The sequence below is a fragment of the Coffea eugenioides genome, chromosome 7, assembly GCF_003713205.1.
Source record: "Coffea eugenioides isolate CCC68of chromosome 7, Ceug_1.0, whole genome shotgun sequence".
Taxonomy (NCBI): domain Eukaryota; kingdom Viridiplantae; phylum Streptophyta; class Magnoliopsida; order Gentianales; family Rubiaceae; genus Coffea; species Coffea eugenioides.
This window is the reverse complement of record NC_040041.1, coordinates 11009323-11033980: the sequence shown is the minus strand read 5'-3', so window position 1 is coordinate 11033980 and position 24658 is coordinate 11009323. Positions and strand designations below refer to the sequence as shown.

The window sequence follows — 24658 nt, the reverse complement described above, 5'->3', positions numbered from 1 at the left end:
AAATAACTAGAGACAAGTAAACACGTAAGAAACAAGCACTTTATTTACATAACAACTAGTCATATATACAGGCCAACAGGTCACATAGTCATAGGCTATCACAGCCAAGGAACATAGACAAAAGATATTTACATCCACCGTGACACGTCTAAAACAAAAACAAAAGAAGACGTGTCAAGCCACTATGTTCCTAACTATCCCACAAAAACTCCTCAAACCTCAAACCTAACAAGTGGTCTGGCTAGACGCCGACCCAACTGACTCTGAAGACGCACTCATCTCCTCCTCCGGGTCCTCCTCAGGATCCTCCTCTGGAGCATCGGGAACGGCAGGAGCCACAGGCGCTTGGCCATCTCCGGCCAAGTCCTGGAGTACATAATCAACTAACGCCTCACACTCAGTCAAAACACGGTCAGTGCGATCTCGTATATGTCCAACTACTCGCATCAGACGTCCAGTCACCATCTGAGCCTGCTCGCGGAAAGCATCGGTCCGCTGCTGCTCCTCCAGAACCGAGGCCTCCAACTCTCGAATCCGGACTCCCTGGTCTCGTAGTGTAGCTCGAAGGCGATCTATCTCTGTATAGCACCTACGATTGGTGCTACCCAATCGTCTCCGCTCGTCGTCCACAGCGAGCACCACTCGGTCAGGATAGGAGTAGGTCTTCCAGCAATCGCAGCGCCGGATCTTGCTCGCTGGGGACCACCGCTGTACCGGCCCACCGGGAACCTCCTGGTACGTAATCACGCGTGAAACGGGCCCCTCCAGATAGGGCTCGCCAGCAGGAGCGTCCAAAGGTATGTCAGTAGGTACGGGCTGAGACGGCCCCGCACCCCCGGTAGCGTCTGCATCCGCCATCACCTAAGTTTGCAAATAACATTGCAAAAGTAAGTACGCATCACGAAGAAATCAAGGCTAAAGGCTAAGCTCAAGGATAAGACTCTAGCCTATTGTATCAAACACTCAATCTACCTAGATCAATTCATAACCTAGGCTCTGATACCACCTGTGACGACCCCACCTCCCCCTAAGGCGTACCAGAGGGTTCGGCGGACCGCCTGCCCAGCTCTCGCCAGGACTCACTCACTAAAGACACGTGCACACAACCATGAACCATAGATAACATTCACAATTCAAGCTTATAATTTACATTGATCGAATTCAGGATACAAAGTCTCGATATCTTAAACTAGTTCAAAAGTATACAATCCAAGTACAAAATGTTCCATTCGAGGAATAGCGCGAGTACAAAACCAAAATTCAAAACAAAGTCTAAAGTAACTAGACTACGCTAGCCTTTACACTTCTCACGCTTCTCTCGTACCCCTGTAAGGAAAACAAACTAATAGAGTGAGCCGAAGCCCAGTGAAGTTCCAAATATCAAATTGGCCAACAAAGCAAAGAATAACATAGTAATAGTGGTTTAGGAAGCAAACGAGTCAAATCAAAGTAATAATACTTCAACTAACCAAGTAATATCAATTTTGCATTCAAGTATAAGGATACAGTATTCATATCTCAGCTCCATTCCAGCTTGATCAATAGGTAGTTGACACTCCGTCAACTTTCAAGTATTAACAAGTCCAAAATAACTTCACTACACGCCAATTCCCGTCCACCGATCAACCCCCTATTCCGGGCCCGCACGTCACATGAAACACGGGAGGTAATACTCGAGTATACCATTTTGTCGAGGAGATAACACTCCGCTCGACATTACAAGTGACCCAGGGTTCGTTATCTAATCGACCAGGCCCTTGCCGGCTCGACTCGATTAACTAGCCTCAGGGTTTCTGGAATTCCAGGCAAGTCATATATTTCAAGTACATGTAAGCAAGTCAAGTATTTCAATAGCAAGAACAAGTCATTTTAAGGCAAGTGCGGTAAAGTACACCCTTGCCCTATCATTCATTTTCACGTATTCATACAAGTCAAGTAGGGAACACACGTAACAAGTACAATCGAATATTTGGAAGCACTCACCACAAAAGTACTTCTAGTTCTCACGTCGAGGTGGTACTCCGGGTTTGGAGTCCAAATCTGCGAGAAAATTTCAGTTTGAGAACTTTGTAACACGAGTAAGATTTGAAACTTAAACGTTTCGTTCATTAAGAATCGACCAATTGAAATTCATTTGAAAGACACTCGTGAAAACTGGCTCGCTTTTCAAATCATAAGATCTTGTAACATAGATGCTTGGAAATAATACTTGAGTTGAAAGTACAAGAAAATTCAAGTTTTCATTGGCCGTTAGGCTTTCCTCAAGGGTACAAGTTTAATCAAGTCCTAACGTATAACACTCAAGAAACATAATAGCCAAAGTCCTCGCTAGTTCAAGTATTAAGTACTTAACCTTCACTCAAGTCGAAAATATAGTTTTCTAGTCCTCGAGTAAAAATTCGGGCAGCATGCCCTTTGTATTTACCTAATTTTCCAACCATTTAGGCTTCATTGTTTTTCTCAAACACAACCCAACATCATACATATAAGCAATTCAGGTCAAGAGCAGTTCCATAGGCTCACAATATCATAATAATAAGATTCGCATCAATAGCAAGAACAGAAATTCCTTATAGCCAAAAGACAGATTTGACGTATAAAAGCGGAAATAACTTATTCGAGGCTACGCTTATCGGATTAAGGCGAAACCTATGCCGTTTCGAAGCTAAGACTCAGGGCTACAATGTTCGTGAATATCACTAAGTCCAGTTTCTAATGTAACTTAGTCAAAAACTCAGATTACTAAACCAGAAACCAATTCACCGGCTGTTTAAATGCAGAACACTGTAATGGACATAACTCAGTGTACACAAGTCCGAATCAGGTTTTCTTTGAGGCATTTTAAAGCTACTTCAGAACACTACAACTTTCATGTTTCGTCCCAGAGCTAAATCAGAATGGATCCTGGTCAAAAATCGTGATAAACTGGACTGAACTGAAGAAACGGACTGCTGGAAAATACTTAAAACAGTAGGGGTATTTTGGACTTTTCACGTTCTGCGTTGCTCCGATTGAGCTGAAATTTTGTAGGCACCTATAAAATGCCATTCTCTACAACTTTTATTCTTTGACCTAAGGCCAAAACAGCCTCTAACATGTAGATAAAAATTCGGACAGAATGTTAGGACCATTTTCCAGATTTTGAAAATTTTGAGTTTCTAGTGAATCTTTCCTTAATTTCTTGGTCCAATCACTACCAAAACACCATATAACACCTCAATTGCAACATATAAACATCATACAATCATTTGGGCAGAATTTCCACAAGTCCTAGTTCATCAAATAAATTGGGGAAAACTACTAAAACATGCTCATCATTCATAATCTCACCATAAAATCAAGTTACTAAGCTTAATTAAACAAGATTAGAAGTGAAACTTGGAGAGATAAACTCTCTTACCTTGAATAAAAGTCACCAAGAGTAGCACAAGCTCTCCTCTTCAAGAATCACACCACCACTCACTAGCTAGTCACTAGAAGACAAGTTTAATCGGTTTACTTCACTCGATTCCTCACTTATTTGTTGGATTTGGAGATGAAATGAAAGATTTTCCCCTTGGAGTTTCTCTCCTTGTTGTTCTCGGCCAGCCCAGCAGAAATGAAGAAGAAATTGCTAAGTGTTGGATTTAAATGGTTAATAATGGTCTTGGTTAAGAAGCCATGAGGTGGTGACAAGTGTCACCACCACCACCCTTTCTTTTTCTCTTTCTCTCTTGCCTTTCTTGGCCACAAATTTTGGTCAAGGCTGCTACAACATAAGAAGATATTATGTACAAAAGTCAACAAACTTGTTGGGTAAGAAAAATGGTGGTCAAGTGGTGCGTTCAATCGGTAATGCGCGGGACCCGCCGGATCGCGCCGTTTTTCTTAAAAACTCACGTACTAGGTTTTTTCACTTCCCATTCACTAACCTTATATCATTGCCACTAGTCTCATATTATTTCTCACTTAAAAGTCACTTTTAATCCCCAAAATTAATCCTTACTCTGTACCGAAAATTCATCCGGTGAAAAATCGCAAAAACCCTAATTTCTCTCCAAACTTAAAACCGAAGCGTAAAACCCTATTTTCTAGGTTTACTTACACTTAGTGTGAAATATTTGGGTAGTGGCCTTTGATAAATACTAATTTTCAAATAAAAGGGTATTTTTGAGAAAAATACAAGGAATTTGCGAGTCCTCACATTCTCTCCCCCTTAAAAGAATTTCGACCCCGAAATTCATACCTTTAGTCATGAACAGGTCGGGGTATTTCTCTTGCATGTCTTTTTCTAGCTCCCAAGTTGCTTCTTCCACTTCATGATGCTTCCATAGAACCTTTACTAAAGGAATTTGCTTGGTTCTCAAGTCCTTCACCTTTCGATCCAATATTTGAATAGGTCGTTCTTCATAGGTTAGGGACTCGTCAAGTTCAACATCTTCAAGTGGCAAAATGTGAGTTGGATCCGGATGGTATTTCTTAAGCAAAGAAACATGGAAAACGTCATGGATCCTAGACAAGCTAGCTGGTAGCTCAAGTCGATAAGTCACTTTTCCTATTCGCTGAAGTACTTTGAAAGGTCCTATATATCGTGGTTGCAACTTTTTCCCTTTTCCTGATCTGATCTTCCCTTTTAATGGTGTAATTCGAAGAAACACCTTATCATCTATTTCAAACTCCAAGTCTCTTCTCCTATGATCAGCATAGCTCTTCTGACGGCTTCGGGCTGTTTGAAGCCTCTGGCGGATCATTTTTACTTTCTCATACGCTTCCTCAACCCACGGAATTGTGGTCGGATCTATAACTTTTCTCTCTCCTACTTCCTCCCAATGGATTGGAGATCGACATCTTCGTCCATACAATGCTTCATATGGGGCCATTTGAATAGAGGAATGATAACTATTGTTATACGCGAACTCAACTAAAGTTAAGTATTGGCTCCAACTTCCTCTAAAATCCACAATACAGGCTCTCAACATATCCTCAAGAGTTTGGATAGTTCTCTCAGATTGTCCATCAGTTTGTGGATGATACGCTGTACTGTAACTCAATTTAGTCCCTAGAGCCTCTTGTAGTTTCTGCCAAAATCGGGATACAAACCTGGGGTCTCTATCCGATACAATACTCACTGGTACCCCATGTAATCTTACTATCTCATCCATATAAAGTTTAGCAAGTTTCTCCAAAGGATATTTCATGTTCACTGGCAGAAAATGTGCAGTCTTAGTTAATCTATCTACTATCACCCAAATTGCATCATGCCCCTTTTGTGTTCGTGGCAATCCTGACACAAAATCCATCGTTATGTGCTCCCATTTCCATTCAGGGATCTCTAAAGGCTGTAACAAACCTGACGGCTTTTGATGCTCAGCTTTTACTTGTTGGCACGTAAGACATTTTTGCACAAACTGGGCAATTTCCGCCTTCATATTTTCCCACCAATACAAACTTCTAAGATCTCGGTACATCTTATTATTCCCTGGGTGCACCGTATACCTAGAGCAATGTGATTCCTCCAAAATCTCCCTTTTCAATTCCTCATCCCTAGGTACCACGACACGATTTCGAAACTTCAGGATTCCATCAGGACTTAGATTGAAATTAGGTAACTCCCCTTTTTCCACTTTTTCTATCCACTTTTGTACCATTGGGTCCTTTACTTGGCCTTCTTTGATCCGTTCCATCAACGCCGACTTCACCTCAATATTTCCAAAAATCACCCTCTTTGATTCTAAACGAGGTTTCCACTCACAGACATCTTCCAACAGACTCCACTCTCTCACGAGGAAACTTGCTAATTGAGCTTTCCGGCTTAAAGCATCTGCTACAACGTTGGCCTTTCCAGGATGGTAGTTAATTGTACAATCATAATCTTCTAAGAACTCTACCCACCGACGTTGTCTTAGATTTAACTCCTTCTGAGAAAACAGATACTTAAGACTCTTATGATCCGTATAAACCTCAAAAGTTACACCATAAAGATAATGTCGCCATTTCTTCAAAGCGAATACTACAGCTGCAAGCTCCAAATCATGGGTCGGATAATTTTGCTCATGAGGTTTCAATTTCCTAGATGCATAGGCAATCACATTCTTACTCTGCATCAACACACATCCTAGCCCTTCTTTCGAAGCATCGGTATAAACCGTATAGCAATCACTTCCACTAGGCAAAGCTAAAACTGGAGCCATAGTCAATTGTTTCTTAAGCTCTTGGAAACTACTTTCACACTTAACATCCCAAATATACTTTCCCTGCTTTTTAGTCAAGTTAGTCAAGGGTCCTGCAATTCTCGAGAAATTCTTTATAAATCTGCGGTAGTACCCTGCTAAACCTAGAAAACTTCGCACCTCTGTTGGATTTTCTGGCTGCTTCCACTTAGCCACAGCTTCCACTTTCGCCGGGTCTACAGCAAGTCCATCTTTTGAAATTATGTGACCTAAAAACGCCACACTTTCCAACCAAAATTCACATTTACTGAACTTAGCAAACAGTTGGTGCTCTCTTAGGGTTTGTAGTACTATCCGTAAATGTTGTTCATGCTCCTCCCTTGACCTCGAATATACTAAGATATCATCAATGAATACCACCACAAACCTGTCCAAGTAAGGTTTGAACACTCGATGCATCAGATCCATGAATGCCGCTGGAGCATTAGTTAAACCAAAAGGCATCACTGCGAACTCAAAATGCCCATATCGAGTATTAAATGCCGTTTTTGGCACATCCTCCTTTCTAATTCTCAACTGATAATATCCTTGTCGCAGATCTAACTTAGAAAACACTACAGCCCCTTGTAACTGATCAAACAACTCATCAATGTGGGGTAAAGGATACTTATTCTTAATGGTTACTGCATTCAATCCTCGATAGTCAATGCACAACCTTAAACTTCCGTCCTTCTTCTTAACAAATAACACTGGAGCTCCCCACGGAGACTCGCTCTCATGAATAAACCCTCGTTCTAGCAAGTCTTGCAATTGCACCTTCAACTCTTTAAGCTCAGCAGGTGCCATACGATAAGGAGTTTTAGAAATAGGAGTGGTTCCAGGTACTAAATCAACCTTAAATTCAATCTCCCTTTCGGGCGGCAAAGACTCCAACTCTTCCGGAAATACGTCCGGGTATTCACTAATCACTGGCATGTCTTCTAACTTAATCTTTTCTCCCGGAGTATTAATTAGAAAAGCTAGATAACCACGAGCCCCACGACTAAGCAACTTCCGAGCCCTTATACCGGAAATAAGTGCAGAAGAGGCTATCATACCCCTCACATCAAGCTTTAGAGTTGCCTCTCCCGGTATACAAAATTCAACCACTTTCATCTTGCAATCTACCCGAGCATGATAATGAGCTAGCCAATCCATACCTAGGATAACATCGTACCCCTTAATGGCTAGACTAATGAGATCCACTACCAATTTTCGTTCACCAACCCAAATATCACAATTTTTATACACCTCATTTGCCAACAAGATTTGATTACCCGTAGGTGTTCTTACCTCTAAGTCATAAGGTAACTTTTCAACTTTCAAATCAATTCCAAGCATAAACGCAGGATTAACAAAAGAGTGAGTAGCACCGGGATCTATCAAAATTCTGGCTAACCGGTGAAAAACAGGAATCGTACCTTCTACCACCTCCGTTGGTTCAGGCACGGATTGTTGGTCCAGCGAATAAACTCTAGCCGGAACCCTCGACCTAGCCCCTCCAGCATTGGTCGGCTTTGGGTTTGACCTGGCAGTCGATTGGGTATCACTAATCAACGGGCAGTTGACTATCTGATGCTCCGTACTTCCACATCTTAGGCACTTCCGAGCCTTTCTCCAACATTCATCCTCAGTATGGTTCGGTTTTCCACAGTATCCACATGTTACTCGGGGAGTAGAGGTCTGGCCTCCCTGTGGAATTCCTCTTCCTTGTCCTCTACCAACTGGGCCTCCCCTTTGGGCACCTCCTCTCTGGGTACCTCCTCTCGGAGCATTTCCCTTAAATGTACCCGAAAACCGTCCACCTCCAGCCCCACGACCAGACTTGGCAGGTGGTGCATTTTGATCACTACGCACAGACCCTTGAATTCCACTAGATCCTCCTTTTCGCTTGGCGTGGAAATTCTTCACGTGGGTCCTGGCAGTTTCTATCCTTTGGGCCTTTTCCAAGACCTCCGTAAACGTATTGATCTGGGCTGCCGCTAAGGCTTCCTGTAATTCCACATTTAGCCCTTGTATGAACCTCCGTACTTTCCTTGGCTCCGTAGCAATCAATTCGGGAGCAAATTTAGACAATTTGGTAAACTGAGTCTCATACTCAGTTACACTCATCATTCCTTGACGAAGTTTAATGAAATCGTCCTCTCGCTTCTCCTGGACAATAGGAGGAAGATATTTCTCATTAAAATCCCGCACAAAGTTTAGCCAAGTCCACGCAGTTCCTTCTCTCTCCCATTTGGCCCTTACTACGTTCCACCAGGCCCTAGCTGGCCCTTCGAACTGAAATACAGCAAATTGAACCTGCCTTTCCTCCGTATAGTTCAGGGCAGCAAAAATATTTATCATGGCCTCCAGCCATTTCTCAGCCTCATACGGGTCTGGTCCTCCTAAGAATTTGGGTGGAGAGAACTTCTGGAATCTCTCCAAGGCTCTATCCTGCCCCAAATCAGGATCCCTAGGTTGATTTACAGGACCTTGACCCTGTTGTTCCACCAATCGGGCTAAAATATTGGTCATCTGTTGGATAGCAGTGGCCACCTGATCTCCCCCGGCATTCTGGGGTTCAGGTTGCTGCTCAACCGCTGCTTCCCTCTCCTCTCTCGGTTCAGGCACCGGTTCCTGTACTTGCTCACCCTCACGGCCTCGCCTAGAGCCGCGTTCTCGGTTAGCTTTCTTGGTTCGACCTCTCTTATCTTCCATATTGAGAGTTAACCAACTAGAAACATATAAACAAGGTAAGGTACGACTCATATCTCGCGTTGCAACAAAATAACTAGAGACAAGTAAACACGTAAGAAACAAGCACTTTATTTACATAACAACTAGTCATATATACAGGCCAACAGGTCACATAGTCATAGGCTATCACAGCCAAGGAACATAGACAAAAGGTATTTACATCCACCGTGACACGTCTAAAACAAAAACAAAAGAAGACGTGTCAAGCCACTATGTTCCTAACTATCCCACAAAAACTCCTCAAACCTCAAACCTAACAAGTGGTCTGGCTAGACGCCGACCCAACTGACTCTGAAGACGCACTCATCTCCTCCTCCGGGTCCTCCTCAGGATCCTCCTCTGGAGCATCGGGAACGGCAGGAGCCACAGGCGCTTGGCCATCTCCGGCCAAGTCCTGGAGTACATCATCAACTAACGCCTCACACTCAGTCAAAACACGGTCAGTGCGATCTCGTATATGTCCAACTACTCGCATCAGGCGTCCAGTCACCATCTGAGCCTGCTCGCGGAAAGCATCGGTCCGCTGCTGCTCCTCCAGAACCGAGGCCTCCAACTCTCGGATCCGGACTCCCTGGTCTCGTAGTGTAGCTCGAAGGCGATCTATCTCTGTATAGCACCTACGATTGGTGCTACCCAATCGTCTCCGCTCGTCGTCCACAGCGAGCACCACTCGGTCAGGATAGGAGTAGGTCTTCCAGCAATCGCAGCGCCGGATCTTGCTCGCTGGGGACCACCGCTGTACCGACCCACCGGGAACCTCCTGGTACGTAATCACGCGTGAAACGGGCCCCTCCAGATAGGGCTCGCCAGCAGGAGCGTCCAAAGGTATGTCAGTAGGTACGGGCTGAGACGGCCCCGCACCCCCGGTAGCGTCTGCATCCGCCATCACCTAAGTTTGCAAATAACATTGCAAAAGTAAGTACGCATCACGAAGAAATCAAGGCTAAAGGCTAAGCTCAAGGATAAGACTCTAGCCTATTGTATCAAACACTCAATCTACCTAGATCAATTCATAACCTAGGCTCTGATACCACCTGTGACGACCCCACCTCCCCCTAAGGCGTACCAGAGGGTTCGGCGGACCGCCTGCCCAGCTCTCGCCAGGACTCACTCACTAAAGACACGTGCACACAACCATGAACCATAGATAACATTCACAATTCAAGCTTATAATTTACATTGATCGAATTCAGGATACAAAGTCTCGATATCTTAAACTAGTTCAAAAGTATACAATCCAAGTACAAAATGTTCCATTCGAGGAATAGCGCGAGTACAAAACCAAAATTCAAAACAAAGTCTAAAGTAACTAGACTACGCTAGCCTTTACACTTCTCACGCTTCTCTCGTACCCCTGTAAGGAAAACAAACTAATAGAGTGAGCCGAAGCCCAGTGAAGTTCCAAATATCAAATTGGCCAACAAAGCAAAGAATAACATAGTAATAGTGGTTTAGGAAGCAAACGAGTCAAATCAAAGTAATAATACTTCAACTAACCAAGTAATATCAATTTTGCATTCAAGTATAAGGATACAGTATTCATATCTCAGCTCCATTCCAGCTTGATCAATAGGTAGTTGACACTCCGTCAACTTTCAAGTATTAACAAGTCCAAAATAACTTCACTACACGCCAATTCCCGTCCACCGATCAACCCCCTATTCCGGGCCCGCACGTCACACGAAACACGGGAGGTAATACTCGAGTATACCATTTTGTCGAGGAGATAACACTCCGCTCGACATTACAAGTGACCCAGGGTTCGTTATCTAATCGACCAGGCCCTTGCCGGCTCGACTCGATTAACTAGCCTCAGGGTTTCTGGAATTCCAGGCAAGTCATATATTTCAAGTACATGTAAGCAAGTCAAGTATTTCAATAGCAAGAACAAGTCATTTTAAGGCAAGTGCGGTAAAGTACACCCTTGCCCTATCATTCATTTTCACGTATTCATACAAGTCAAGTAGGGAACACACGTAACAAGTACAATCGAATATTTGGAAGCACTCACCACAAAAGTACTTCTAGTTCTCACGTCGAGGTGGTACTCCGGGTTTGGAGTCCAAATCTGCGAGAAAATTTCAGTTTGAGAACTTTGTAACACGAGTAAGATTTGAAACTTAAACGTTTCGTTCATTAAGAATCGACCAATTGAAATTCATTTGAAAGACACTCGTGAAAACTGGCTCGCTTTTCAAATCATAAGATCTTGTAACATAGATGCTTGGAAATAATACTTGAGTTGAAAGTACAAGAAAATTCAAGTTTTCATTGGCCGTTAGGCTTTCCTCAAGGGTACAAGTTTAATCAAGTCCTAACGTATAACACTCAAGAAACATAATAGCCAAAGTCCTCGCTAGTTCAAGTATTAAGTACTTAACCTTCACTCAAGTCGAAAATATAGTTTTCTAGTCCTCGAGTAAAAATTCGGGCAGCATGCCCTTTGTATTTACCTAATTTTCCAACCATTTAGGCTTCATTGTTTTTCTCAAACACAACCCAACATCATACATATAAGCAATTCAGGTCAAGAGCAGTTCCATAGGCTCACAATATCATAATAATAAGATTCGCATCAATAGCAAGAACAGAAATTCCTTATAGCCAAAAGACAGATTTGACGTATAAAAGCGGAAATAACTTATTCGAGGCTACGCTTATCGGATTAAGGCGAAACCTATGCCGTTTCGAAGCTAAGACTCAGGGCTACAATGTTCGTGAATATCACTAAGTCCAGTTTCTAATGTAACTTAGTCAAAAACTCAGATTACTAAACCAGAAACCAATTCACCGGCTGTTTAAATGCAGAACACTGTAATGGACATAACTCAGTGTACACAAGTCCGAATCAGGTTTTTTTTGAGGCATTTTAAAGCTACTTCAGAACAATACAACTTTCATGTTTCGTCCCAAAGCTAAATCAGAATGGATCCTGGTCAAAAATCGTGATAAACTGGACTGAACTGAAGAAACGGACTGCTGGAAAATACTTAAAACAGTAGGGGTATTTTGGACTTTTCACGTTCTGCGTTGCTCCGATTGAGCTGAAATTTTGTAGGCACCTATAAAATGCCATTCTCTACAACTTTTATTCTTTGACCTAAGGCCAAAACAGCCTCTAACATGTAGATAAAAATTCGGACAGAATGTTAGGACCATTTTCCAGATTTTGAAAATTTTGAGTTTCTAGTGAATCTTTCCTTAATTTCTTGGTCCAATCACTACCAAAACACCATATAACACCTCAATTGCAACATATAAACATCATACAATCATTTGGGCAGAATTTCCACAAGTCCTAGTTCATCAAATAAATTGGGGAAAACTACTAAAACATGCTCATCATTCATAATCTCACCATAAAATCAAGTTACTAAGCTTAATTAAACAAGATTAGAAGTGAAACTTGGAGAGATAAACTCTCTTACCTTGAATAAAAGTCACCAAGAGTAGCACAAGCTCTCCTCTTCAAGAATCACACCACCACTCACTAGCTAGTCACTAGAAGACAAGTTTAATCGGTTTACTTCACTCGATTCCTCACTTATTTGTTGGATTTGGAGATGAAATGAAAGATTTTCCCCTTGGAGTTTCTCTCCTTGTTGTTCTCGGCCAGCCCAGCAGAAATGAAGAAGAAATTGCTAAGTGTTGGATTTAAATGGTTAATAATGGTCTTGGTTAAGAAGCCATGAGGTGGTGACAAGTGTCACCACCACCACCCTTTCTTTTTCTCTTTCTCTCTTGCCTTTCTTGGCCACAAATTTTGGTCAAGGCTGCTACAACATAAGAAGATATTATGTACAAAAGTCAACAAACTTGTTGGGTAAGAAAAATGGTGGTCAAGTGGTGCGTTCAATCGGTAATGCGCGGGACCCGCCGGATCGCGCCGTTTTTCTTAAAAACTCACGTACTAGGTTTTTTCACTTCCCATTCACTAACCTTATATCATTGCCACTAGTCTCATATTATTTCTCACTTAAAAGTCACTTTTAATCCCCAAAATTAATCCTTACTCTGTACCGAAAATTCATCCGGTGAAAAATCGCAAAAACCCTAATTTCTCTCCAAACTTAAAATCGAAGCGTAAAACCCTATTTTCTAGGTTTACTTACACTTAGTGTGAAATATTTGGGTAGTGGCCTTTGATAAATACTAATTTTCAAATAAAAGGGTATTTTTGAGAAAAATACAAGGAATTTGCGAGTCCTCACACTACCCTTGGCGATTCTATGTGCAACATGCACTTAGCCAATTATTCAAGCTAATCAACTAATGTGGAAATAAATGACTATGATGCTAAAACGGAAACTAGGGTTTGGCAAAGCCCTAATCCTCAGGTGTAGCTTCAATGCTCAATACCGGACCGCGATCACCTTCACTTGAGTGTATGAATCCTTCAAAGGACTTGTGTATGGCCTAAATAAGTACATTGAGTTGCTCACGAAATTTCTTTGCGCGAGCCCTAGTAATGGATCCGCTTGGAGCTTGCATGCGATTCTCAGCCCCTCGATCACTTGAGCCATGGTAGGCGTGCCCACGTACTATGATGCTATCATTCCCCTCCTCTTGAGAAGGATTTGCCCTCAAATCAAAAGCATCATCTGCATTAAAAGGGGCTAAGTCAGAAATATTAAATCTAGCACTAACTCCATACTCATCAGAAAGATCAAATTTGTAAGCATTGTCATTGATGCGCTCCAATACTTGAAAATATCCATCACCCCGTGGTTTTAATGTGTTTCTCCTTTGAATAGGAAAACATTCCTTACGCATGTGTAACCATACCCAATCGCCGGGCTCAAAAATCAGCTTTTGGCGATTTTTGTTAGTTTGCTTGACATATTGAGCAATTTTTCTCTCAATGTTGGCTCTGACTTTCTCATGCAGTTGCTTAACAAACTCTGCACGTTTCTTACCATCCAAGTGTGTGCGCTCATTACTAGGTAATGGCACTAGATCAACGGGTGTTAGCGAATTAAAATCATAAACACATTCAAATGGAGAGAAACCAATAGTAGAATAGACAGCCCTATTATAAGCAAACTCAATATGAGGTAAACACTCTTCCCATGATGTCAAGTTCTTTTTGATGATGGCATGCAACAAGGTATCTAATGTACTATTCACCACCTTAGTTTGACCATCAGTTTGGATGTGACTAGCCGTGGAAAATAGCAATTTGGTGCCTAATTTAGATCAGAGTGTCTTCCAAAAATAGCTCAGAAATTTGAAATCTCGATCAGATACAATGGTCCTAGGAATGCCATGCAACCTCACAATCTCCTTAAAGAACAAGTTATCAATATGAGATGCATCATCCGTTTTATGACAAACAATGAAGTGTGCCATTTTGGAGAATCTATCAACTACCACATAAATGGAGTCATGGCCATACCTGGATCTAGGCAAACCAAGTATAAAATTCATAGAAATATCGGCCCATGGTGCACTAGAAATAGGTAACAGGGTGTAAAGGCCATACGGTTGTACTTTGGATTTAGCTTTCTTACAAGCTAAGTATCGTTCCACCACTCGTGCAATATCTCTCCTCATGTGCAGCCAATAGAAGTGTTCCTGCAGCATAGCAAGAGTCTTATCAACCCCAAAGTGTCTCATAAGTCCACCCGAATGGGATTCCCTTACCAAGAGTTCGCGGAGTGATCCATGTGGGATGCAAAGTCGATTGGCACAAAACAAGTAACCATCGGAAATAAAGAACTTACCGTGGCCAGTGTGTTTGCAAGAAGTGTAAAGCTCACCAAAGTCACTATCTTGTGCATAGAGCTCTTTAATCAGTTCAAACTCTAGCAACTTAGCATCTAAGGAAGTGATTAGACAGTACCTTCGTGAGAGTGCATCCGCAACCACATTAGACTTACCAGTCTTGTATTTAATCACGTACGGAAAGGACTCCATGAATGCAATCCATCTTGCATGCTTCTTGCTCAAATTGTGCTAGGCCTTAAGGTACTTAAGGGACTCATGATCAATGTGTATTATGAATTCCTGAGCCCTTAAGTAGTGCTGCCACACTTGTAGCGCTCGAATGAGGGCATACAACTCTTTATCATAAGTTGAATAGTTCAGTGCAGCCTCATTAAGTTTCTTACTAAAGTAGGCAATAGGCCTCCCACCTTGATTCAACACGGCTCCAACCCCAATATCTGAAGCATCACAATCAATTTCAAATGTTTTAGAAAAATCAGGTAAAGCAAATATAGGTGCATGTGTGAGTTTGTGCTTTAAAGCGCGAAAAGCCTGTTCTTGAGAATCTCCCCAAAAAAAGTTCTCATTCTTCTTGATCAACTCGGTCAAGGGTGCAGTAATGGTGCTAAAGTCCCTCACGAATCTCCTATAGAAACCCGCAAGGCCATGGAAGTTTCGAATATCACCCGCAGATCTTGGTGTTGGCCACTGTTGAATAGCTTTCACCTTTTGAACATCCACCTTCATTCCCTGCGCACTTATAACAAACCCTAGAAACACAAACTCGTTAGTGTAAAAATTGCACTTCTTGAGATTGGCATAAAGTTTCTCTCTTCGAAATACATCCATGACAGCCCTAATATGCTTAAGCTGTTTGTTATAAGATTTGCCATAAATTAGGATATCATCAAAGTAAACTACCACAAATTTTTTCAAGAATGGACGCAGGACATGATTCATTAATCTCATGAAGGTACTAGGTACATTAGTTAGCCCAAAAGACATCACTAATCACTCATATAATTCATACTTAGTTTTGAAGGCAGTTTTCCATTCATTCCCTTCCTTAATTCTAATTTGATGGTACCTACTTTTAAGATCAATTTTGGTAAAGAACACAGCCCCATGTAACTCATCAAGCATGTCATCTACGCGAGGTATAGGATAGTGATACTTTACCGTGATGGCATTTACAGCTCTATAATCGGTGTACATTCTCCACGTACCATCTTTCTTGGGCACTAAAATGTCCGGAACAGCACACAGGCTTAAACTCTCGCGTGCCCATTCTTTGCCAAGCAACTCATCCACTTGCCTTTACAACTTCTTGGTCTCCTCCGGGTTGCTCTTGTAAGCTGGTCGATTTGGCAATGAAACTCCAGGGATGAAGTCAATTTGATGCTCAATGCCTCGAAGTGGTGGCAATCCATTTGGCACATCCTCAGGGAAGATATCGGCATACTCCTGTAAAAGAGACGCAATCTCAAGTGGTATGTCAGTACCAAGTGCATGTACATTCATAGCGACTTCCTTGCTAACAAGCATAAGAAGTGGCTGCTCATCTCTCATTAACTTCCTCACCTTCTTGGCTTTTATCGGGAGCATTTTTTTTCCCTCGGATTTTACCTCACTTGCCGAGCTATCTATAGTCTTTTTTCTCTCTTTTTTTGCCTCGACTCTCTCATTTTCTTTCTTTTTTGCACTATATTTCTCAAACTCTTGTTGCAATTTCAATTGGTCCTCATGCACTTGTTTTGGGGAAAGGGGAGTTAGGGTGACTTTCTTACTATTGTACAAGAAGCTATACTTGTTAGTCACACTGTCAAAAGTTACCTGCCTGTGAAACTGCCATGGCCTACCTAGTATAATGTGACTAGCTTATAAAGGAACTACATCACATAATACCTCATCAGAGTATTTATGAATTTGGAAGGATATAAGAACCTGTTTGGTTACTCGAACCTCCCCAGAATTATTGAGCCATTGGAGTTTGTAGGGCCGCGGGTGATCCCTTGTAGGCAGTTTCAAGTTGTCCACCATGAGTGAACTAGCTACATTTGTGCAGCTCCCACTATCGACAATCACACTACAAAGTGCTTGGTTGACAAAGCACCTGGTGTAGAAGATGTTCTCCCGTTGAAACTTGTCTTCCTTAACACGTGCAGTTAATGCTCTCCTTGCAACCAGGGCAGTCCCAAAGTGTCACTCGGGTGTATTATATTCCTCTTCATTTGGCGACTCACCATCACTACCTCCTTTAAGAGGTGGAATGCCTTCGTACTCGCCTTCGTACTCGCCTTCGTACTCGCTCACGATCTCGCCATTTTGCATCATAATCATAGTCCTTTGGTTGGGACATTGACTAGCAATATGGCCCCTACCTTGGCATTTGAAGCATCGAGTATCACGAGCTTTAGTTTGTGCACTAGACTCCTCAAATTTTGGAGTGGAGAGGATGGTTTACCAACACTAGAATTGTCCATCTTACCTCCCTCAAATTTCGGCTTTGGTGTAGGAGCATTTGGCGAAAGCCAAGAATCATTCCGTGGTTGGAATGGGCGGTTGGTAGAGTAGGTGGTATTGTCGAAATTCGATCGAGTAGTACCCCTCCTCTTGGGTCTTTGCTCGACCTTAATGGCCTTGTCTACATGCTCATGCAACTCCATATAGTGTTGAAGTTTCACTCGTTCAGCAATATCGGGTCTTAACCCGCTTAAGAATCTAGCCATGGTGGCCTCGGGATCCTCTTGTACATCCGCTCTAAGCATCAGGATCTCCATCTCCTTATGGTACTCATCCACACTTCGGTGGCCTTGGACTAAGGTTTGTAATCGGTGGTACAAATCCCTAGTATAGTGTCTAGGAACAAATCGGGTGTGCATCATGGCTCGAAGCTCGGGCCATGGAATGAGTTCGGGTAGCCCATTTCTCTTTCTAGACTTCTTGATTTGGTCCCACCAAACCACAGCGTATTCAGTGAATTCCATGGTTGCCAACTGCACCTTTTGCACCTCGGTGTAGTTTTGGCAAGAAAAGATCATTTCGATCTTGGATAACCATTCGAGAAAAGCCTCAAGGTCGGACCGTCTTTTGAATTCAGGGATGTTCATTTTGATTCCCTTGAACACATCAGTAGGTCCAGTTTGGTTCCTTGGCCTTGGTAGAATGCGGGGTTCCTCATCATCATCATTGTTGGAACCATCAGACTCCTCCACGTCCCTTCGCCTTCGCGTGGACTTAGAAGTTTTTGGTGTTCCAGACGCCCGGAGTTGCAGCAACTCATCTTGAATGGGTTCTAGCATGCATTGGAAACGCCTTTCCATTTGCTCCATCATCTGTTCAAAGTCCATGGGGCGGGATACTCATTCATTTCCACTAGACATGGAGTCTCGGGTGTACCTGCAAGGGTTAGTAGCAAAGAAAAAGGGAAAAGGAAAAGAAACATTTGTTTTCTTCCCCCCTTTTTTTTCACGTCACTCCCTAAGTGTATACTCTCATACTTGTATATGGTCACTCAGATCACTCTAATGAGCTCACCAAAAAAATTTTCTCACAGCCCCTTGCAAAACCTTGAAGAAATTAGAATTCCTCAAGTGCTCAAATTTAGCTTAAAAAAATCAAACTCACGCTAGAATTTGAGGTTCGTAAGAGTAGAGATTTTCTTGAAAAACAAAATTAGGACACTAAGAATGGAGTGGTAGAATATATTCAAGAATAAAAAGCGGGAAAAGACTGGACACAAAAGCTACAAAAAATTAAGAAGGACACTCAAAAGCTCTAACCGACAAGGAAAATGGTCCTTTGCTTTGCTGGATTTTCTTGGAATGTTTATCGCTGTCCTACTCGACTCAAAGTGTTGGCTAGATTTTGTAGAGGTGCTGCTATTACCTAGCCAAATTTCTCAAGGCCTCTTATCCACGTTCCTTGAATAAATTAGAATTTACTCAAGAATCGCAACCAACTAGCCAATTAAAAATCACAAAGGTAGCAATGAAGTTCATGGATTTTGAAGGATTAGAGCAAACTGACTTAGAAAGATTTAAATGACTCAAGTACTGTAGGAGACAACTCTAAGATGATCGGCAAAAGAGACAACTCAAAACTCAAAGCTGAAATTTAGAAATCTTAGAAGCACTCTACCCAACGACCCGAATTTTCTGGAATTCGTGGAGCTGCTGTTTGCTCGGCTTTGTAGCCAGGGTTTTGGGGTATTTTGGGTGCTATTTTGGGGTATGAGTCAGCCCTCAAAAGCCAGTCCAGTAGGTGCACAAGGTGCTGCTCGCCCGATTCAAGAACACAGGTTGTGTTGGCTCACAAAGGTGTAGCGGTTGGCTTTGATTTTTGGGAACTGAATTGCGGTGTGAGGTGGGCTGGTAATGTCGGTTGAAGACTTTGAGAATGATTGGGAGTCTGGCCAATGTTTCTTGGCAGCCGCTAGTCCAAGGAGAATTGGAATTGGTTGTAGACACGGTTGGGACTTGGTTTCCAATTAGGAAACTACTAGAGCCGATGCTATCTTCTTCCTTTTTTTTTTGTTTCTTTCTTTCTCTCGTTTCTTTTTCTATTTTTTTTTTCTTTCTTTGCGGCTCACTAAGTTGATTTTCAAGAGGTCAAATTCAGTCCCTACTATTTGAAGTCTCGGATCAAAGGTTGAATATTGCCAAGAAAAATTGAAGTTTGTTTTCAAGAACCCAAGTCCTTTTCCCAAGAATTCCCAAATCTATTTCCAAGAATTTCAAGAAGGCTAATCAAGAAGTTCAAGAACTACCCAAATATGCTGTTGGTATTCACAATTTGCAAGACACACTCAAAATTCAAAAGCAAACAGGTTCGGCCAGCAACCAAGAAGACAATTCCAACAATGGTTCAAAACAGCAATAAGGTACGCAACTCCTCTCTCTCTCTCTCTTTTTTATTTTTTTCTGGGTTGTTTGTACACGACCCAAACACACAAGACCCCACGCGAATTAGCCACAAACTGGACAGAAACTAGAGCTAACAAGTGACCGAAATTTCTGCGCAGATTTACGCACAACACAACGCCAAAAGGAAGACCCTAGTTGCGGCAAGAAGAGAAGAAAAACCCTAGTTGCGGCTGTAATATTTGTTTTTTTTTTTACTTGATGACTTCAAGACTCCATCACACAACACTAAGATGCAAGTAACGACAAGAAACACAGCAGCAATAGACGACCTAGCGACTGAATTTTTTTTTCTTTTTGCTTGTTTGACTCACGAGACAGATTTGACACACTGATATGACTTGAAAACAAAAACGGAAAGGAAAGATATAACCTGGTGGTTGTCGACTAGCTCTGATACCAACTAATACGAATCTAGTCGGTGAGAAGATTCGTGACCCAAGATCACTTGTTGGATTTGACGTCGGACGCAAGAAATGGTAGCAGCGGAAACCCTACGACCCCTCTAATCCCCGTGACTACAAACCTGTTGATACTATCTCAACCCGTAATCAAACGAATTAGCGAACCTCAGGCAAGTGTAGAAGGCGCCACAATTCAAGTGCGATTCTTGAATTGATAAGCCGAATATGAACACCAGAATATAACTCTAAGTTGTTCAAGGGTTGCTCAAAAGCTATGGAGAAAACTCTCTCACCTATTTTATGCTAAAAGTGTCTCCCCTTTATTGATGTAATGTGGTGCCTTATATAGGCTACAAGTGAAAACCTAATCTAGTAAGAAAAAGGAACTAAAGGTGAGGCTGATATGGGCCCTAATAAGTGACGGAAACGGAACGGAAGCTATGGGCTCAACCCTCGACGGATAGGGCCTCATGTGGGCTTTCCTTCCTAGGCAGCCCACCTTAACAAATAATGATGAACAAAATAGCAATCCTATCCTTGGTAATTCTATGTGCAACATGTACTTAGCCAATTATTCAAACTAATCAACTAATGTGGAAATAAATGACTATGATGCTAAAACGGAAACTAGGGTTTGGCAAATCCCTAATCCTCAGGTGTAGTTTCAATGCTCAATACCAGACCGCGATCAACTTCACTTGAGTGTATGAATCCTTCAAAGGACTTGTGTATGGCCTGAATAAGTACATTAAGTTGCTCACGAAGTTTCTTTGCGCGAGCCCTAGTAATGGATCCGCTTGGAGCTTGCATGCGATCCTCAGCCCCTCGATCACTCGAGCCATGGTAGGCGTGCCCACGTACTATGATGCTATTAGTAGTTAATTTCATAACCACGAGAGTAGGTATGATTTAACTACAAGTATAGTTGATTCACTACGAGAATAGGTTTCACATACATTAGAAAATTACGCCATAACTAGCCAAGATAATAGCATTCACTTATCCGATAATCTCATTTGTAAGAGTAGTAAATAATTCTATATCTCTAGGAGTTTTCTAGTGCTATTTTCATTAATTTTATGTTTATGGTAGTCTAGATAATAAAAGAATTCGAAAAACACCGATAATTGTCACTCTTCCCTGTGGGATCGACCCTTAATACCCTATACTCGCTCACGATTCGTATACTTGCGATAAATCACGTGTAGGATATTTAGAAATTATAAATGTAAAACTTGATTGTGGATGAGTTTATTGTATATGTATACCTCGCGCACGTCATCGTGTATTCATCATTTTCAGTTGCAACTTGCTCTGCAACTTGTTCTTTGTTCACACAACTTTCCAACTCAATTCCTGTAAGCAAATTCGGCTGTATCTGACCAAGAAAAGTGTGAAAACTTAGAGAACAATTTTTGGTGAGTTCAAAAGCCAACCTTGCCAATCAAGAAACAAGTCACCTTGAGCTTGAATCCTCTATAAATAGCAGCTTTTGAGAAACATTCTGATAACTTTGGAAGGTTAGAGAAACTCCACAAAAATATAGTTTTCATTAGTTTTTCTTAGTTCATTAGTATAGTATAGTTAGTGTAGTTTATCCTTTTTGTGTTTGTAGTTAGATTTGGATGAAGATTTAAAAAGCAAAGATGGAGAGTTGGATCTCATGCGACAAGGGTAACTTCTCTTCTAGCACTTTCTCTTTTGTATTTGATATTATGTTTAGCTATAATACAAGTTTGGTGTTTGTTTCCATATTTAGTTAAAGTTTATGCCTAGAGTTATGGATGAACTTCCTATATCGTGTTAGTGATGTTTATTTGGTTAGTTGGTGATATTATTTTGAACAAGTTATTTATGACTTTTGTTTATCTAATCACGATTAATCGGCCATTAATTGTGATAATATTAAGGTGTTAAGTCTACAGTAAGAATTGAAATTTAACACTAGTTCAAGGAAATGATAAACTTAGGGAGTACATTCACGAGAGTAGAGGTACACCTATGTGACTTTAATGACTTGTTTCATATAATTTCATAGAAGAAATGAACTTATAGTTAATTTTATAACTACGAGAGTAAGTATGGTTTAGCTATAAGTATAGTTGATTCACTACGAGAGTAGGTTTTACATACATTAGAAAATTACGCCATAACTAGCTAAGATAATAATATTCAATTAACCGGTAATCTCATTGGCAAGAGTAGTAAGGAATTCCATACCTCTAGGAGTTTCCTATTGCTATATTTAATACTTTTACTTCATATTTATAGTATAGATTCAATTTCTTGCACTTATGATAATCTAAATAATAAAGGAGTTCAAAAATCACCGATAATTGAAAATCTTCCCTGTGAGTTCGACCTTTAATACCATATACTCAATCACAACTCGTGTACTTGCAAAAAATCGCTTGTGAGGTATTTAGAATGTTATAAATATAAAACTTGATTGTGAAATGAACTAATTATTATATGTATACCCTGCACTCGTCACTTACTTATTTGAGTATGTTTATCAAAAGTAATTTCTTTTAGAAGGATTAAAAAGAAATTTTCTTGTTAATTCTACCTCCACTGAAAAATTTTCCTCAAACTCAAAAGATCCTGACTACTTTCTCTCAAGTTTTTAGTAGCAAAGAAAATTTTAGGGAGTATTCAAGTTCAAAAGATCATTGACTACTTTCTAAGTTTTTAGGCGTTTAAAACTTAACAGCTCACATTATGCAGTTTGTAAGTAACATATACCAGAGTCAATGCCTTGACTCTATGCCTCTCTAGCTTTACCTCCAATGTGGGATCATCTGCAAGGTCCAGAAGGACGTCCACCATGTCCTTGGTGACACAATCAGTTTCATCATTCCTCTGGGCATTATGCTCATCGAGAACATGCTCCAGAAGCCTATCAAATTTCTTGCTCAAGATTTTCATCCTTTTGATATACCCCTGCAAATCCAAGGAATCGATCCAAGGTATGGAATCACCAATGTTAGACACACCAGTCAGCAAAAACAGCTCATCCATCATTTGCCTGAACTCTTCGGGCGTGACAATTGAGTTCTTAGACTCATCAATGTATGTTTTCCCCCAAGATCATCCTACTAATCACGTTGAAACTCCCTATTGAAAGATAATCTTTCAACACGACAGGCTTGCCCGATGATTTGAAAAGCTGCTGCAGAAATGAATTCATTTCTTCCACCTAAATATGTTCGTATGATTCGAGTGCATACGTAGCCCAGGTGGGAGAAAAACTTTCCATTTTGTGGGAGCAGTGGTGGTGGCAGAAGATAGCAGAATGTAGCACAGAAGCTGGTTGAGTATGTTTGGAATGTGGAGGGGGCCGGCATTTATAATGAGCAAAGGCGGGGAAGTCACTCAATAACTCACTGTGCAAATTATTGTGATCAGTGGCATCTTGGTTATTTAGCTGGTCCATTCTACTTTTCCAATACGTTAGCTATTTTAAGGGGCAATGCGAGAGCAAAAGAAAATTTTTACAAAATTTGTTAGTGCAAATGTGAGCTAAATTGAAAAATTACGAAATTTTGCAAGCTTCTGATTATTGATCTCTAACATGGCTCCGCCCTTGACTTGACTGTGGATGTCACTATTTCTTATAGTATGGTCTGTCAGTACTGAATGGTCCGACCATCCAAGTGGTGTCATGGCCACGCAAATTTGCACAGGTTTACAGTTCAAAGCAATGCGTTTTCTGCCGTCTTACCTCTTAGCATCTTCCATCAATTCCCCTCATCAATGGCAGAGGTTGCTTCTATTTTCTAGGCTAATGAGTGCGGGATATACATATAATAATTAGTTCATTCACAGTCAAGTTCTACATTTATAAAATTTTAAATACTTTACACGCGATTTTTCGCAAGTATACAAGTCGTTTATTGAGTATAGGGGTATTCGGTGTCGATCTCATAAGGAAGATTGTCAATTACCGATGATTTTCGAACTCCTTTATTCTTTATACTATCATAAGCGCAAGAAATTAAAATTTCACTACAAACATGAGATAAAAGTAATAAAAATAACAATATAAAACTTCTAGAGGTATGGAATTCCTTACTACTCTTACAAATGAAATTATCGGTTAAGTTGCTATTATGTTGACTAGTTATGGCGTAATTTCCTAAAATACGTGATACCTGCTTTCACCGATGTACCAATTATACTAATAGTTAATTCATACCTACTTTCGTGGTTATGAAACTAATTACAAACTCATTTCTTTTATGAAATTACATGAAACAAGTCACTAAAGTTACAAAGTTGCACCTTTACTTTCATGAGTGTACTCCATAGGTTTATCACTTCCTTGAACTAGTGCTAAATTTCAATTTTCATTACAAATTTAACACATTAAGATTATCATAATTAATTCCTTATCTAATCATGATTAGATAAGTAAAAGTGATAAATAAATTGCTCAAAATAACATCATCAAATAACCAAGTAAACATCACTAGTAAGATAAAAAAAGTTCATCCATAACTCTAGATATAAACTTTAGCAAAACATGAAAACAAATTCCAAAACTTGCATATTAACCATATTTAAGAATCCAATGTAAAAGATAATGGAGAAGAGATAACCCTTGTCACATGAGCTTCATCCTCTCCTTTTTCATCTCCATCTTCATCCTAATCTAACCAATATATAAGAGTAGATAAACTAGCCTAACTATACTAAT

At 40.9% G+C, this 24658-nt stretch overlaps 1 pseudogene; it reads right to left on the bottom strand.

The window, feature by feature from the left end:
- Positions 1–23218, bottom strand: part of LOC113776861 — a 40338-nt pseudogene extending 17120 nt beyond the window's left edge.
- Positions 23219–24658: the final 1440 nt, after the last annotated feature.